Below are 2,300 nucleotides of genomic sequence, written 5' to 3' on the forward strand. Positions count from 1 at the left end.
TTTCTACTCCCACAATGCCATGTCTGCTTCTAGTACCACATAACATCTAGCATCTGCTTCTAGCACCACAATAACATTTACGCTCCAAACAATGATGACCCACTTTTCTTTCATAATCTCTTTTCTCTGTTGTACAATTCCACCAATCTCATAGTAGCCGGAGATTTCAATACTGTTCTCAATCCATCATTTGACCGTACACACAACCATAGTAACACACAAACTTGTCACTCATCAGAAGTAATTAAACAATACATGACGGACTATGGCCTTGGCGATAGCTGGAGAGCAAGGAACCCACGGCTAAGAGAATATACCTATGTCTCCTCAGCCCGCCGTTCTTCCTCTAGAATAGATTTTTTTCTGGTTAGCAACTCCTTAATTCAACAGATATCAGAAAACACTATCCAAATTATTATCAGTGACCATGCTCCTGTATCCTGAACATTAAACATCCCAGCACAGAAGAAAACCCCTACAAGATGGTGCTTCAACACCTCTCTCCTAGAGGACCCCAATTTTACCACTCTTATAAAAAGAGAGTGGGCATCCTTTCTGGAGATGAACGACTCTCCAGAAATCTCACCATCAACACTTTGGGAATCGGGCAAAGCAGTCATGAGAGGCACAATCAGGGCTTGACATTAACACCCGCCAACCCGCCAAATGCGGGTGGATTTTGCTCGTGGCGGGTAACATAGTCACTACAACTAGCCACTTTGGCGGGTTGAATAATTGTAGTCTTTTCAAAAGACAGGTAACAAGAAGAAGCGTTAACGTTAAACAGAAACATTACTAAAGTGTAGGCTACTGTAATGACTGAATAGATATTGCATGAATAAGGTAGGTTAGATACAGCAGTTTCATGCACTGCAGGCTTCCACTGGTTTGATTATTTACCGTTTCATGTCAAGGAAAAGTTCCATGTTTACCACAGCACAGCTCGCTCGGAGCGTTCAATGTCGGTTCTATATAGGCTAAAAACTTAAATTATTGTTAATAATATTTGTTTCAATCACTGAATGAAGCCTGCTAAATAAGAGTCGCGACCTTAAATTGCTTGCACAAAACTCTTGATCAGCACTCAACATTTGCTTATTGTTGTTGTTCATTTAAACCGTTATGCGCAGAGAGCGTGACGCCTCATTCGCGCCGCAAGACCTCCAGACGCGCGTAAACGCGTCTTTACCATAGACTGTAAAAAGGTCTTTTGGTGTGAACGCAGCATGAGGGTGAGGGTGAGAGAGAGAAAGAGTGCCTGCGAGTGAGCGAGCGAGAGTGAGGTCTGCGGTCTTGGCCAATAGTTGATTTACTTGTTTTTGTGTAGGTAATAGGTTGTCAAATGTGTTTAAACTTAAATAAACTACCTATACAAGTAGTTATGTCTCTTTGTATTAATTTGCCCTGTTATTGACGTAATGCGAGTCATTGACAAAATGCGCAACCATTTTCGAATAGTTCGAATATAGGCTATGTGGTTTTTTTTAGAGAGAATAGTCGAACGTCATTTTTGAGCAATTTTGACAGCCCTAATGAGTATTACATGCACACAGTGTATAATATAATACATGGTTTTATTTAAAAAAAGGAGCTTTACACACAACCTTATCAGAGCTAATGATAATGACCTGTTTTGTGTAGCTAGTCTTGATTTGGGTGTGTACAGTGGTTTTACATTTAAAAGGGTTGTAAATCTAGTTCAAGTAAATTTTAGCACGCCATAGTCGACTTTTAAAAGGTTATTTCACAAAAACAAAAATGTGGCTAGTAAAAATGCTGTGTGGCTAGGAACTTTGGAAAACCACTAGCCACATTGGCTAGTGAGCAAAAAAGTTAATGTCAAGCCCTGGGCACAATTATATCATATTCATCACACAAGAAAAAACAGCAACAACAATTGGAAAACACTCTTGAGCAGAAAATAAACTGCTTAGCAATCCACAGTCTACCGCCCCATCTGAAGAAATACAAACTGAACTCAAGCAACTTAGGATTCAATTGGATAGTATCATAAACAAAAAAACACAGTTCTGTATACTGCCCTACAAAGGCAAAACGCCGTAACATCATGTTTGGTCAAAAATGAGTTAGTGTCATTTTTGTGGTATTTGAGACCTCCTTTATCATGTGAATAAATATCGTGAGTCAATTTGATTGTTTTAACGAGAAAATAAAGGTCTATGACAACCGTAACTTCCAAAACCATACGAGAAACCACAGCAGAACACCGTAACAGTTGTTACGGCTCTTTGCCTTTGTTCCAGCACGCTGAAGTTGAGTTACGGTGTTCTGACTTTGTT

The 2,300-nt window shown here is 39.7% G+C and overlaps 1 long non-coding RNA gene across 1 annotated transcript; it reads left to right on the forward strand.

Moving 5' to 3' along the window:
- The first annotated feature begins 771 nt into the window (after positions 1–771).
- LOC309483727 lies at positions 772–1,782 on the forward strand. The gene is made up of 2 exons (XR_014200634.1): positions 772–1,205; positions 1,248–1,782. It is a non-coding gene; the product is annotated as an uncharacterized lncRNA (long non-coding RNA).
- Positions 1,783–2,300: the final 518 nt, after the last annotated feature.

Source organism: Leuciscus leuciscus (genome assembly GCF_965113295.1).
Source record: "Leuciscus leuciscus genome assembly, chromosome: 2".
NCBI lineage: Eukaryota > Metazoa > Chordata > Actinopteri > Cypriniformes > Leuciscidae > Leuciscus > Leuciscus leuciscus.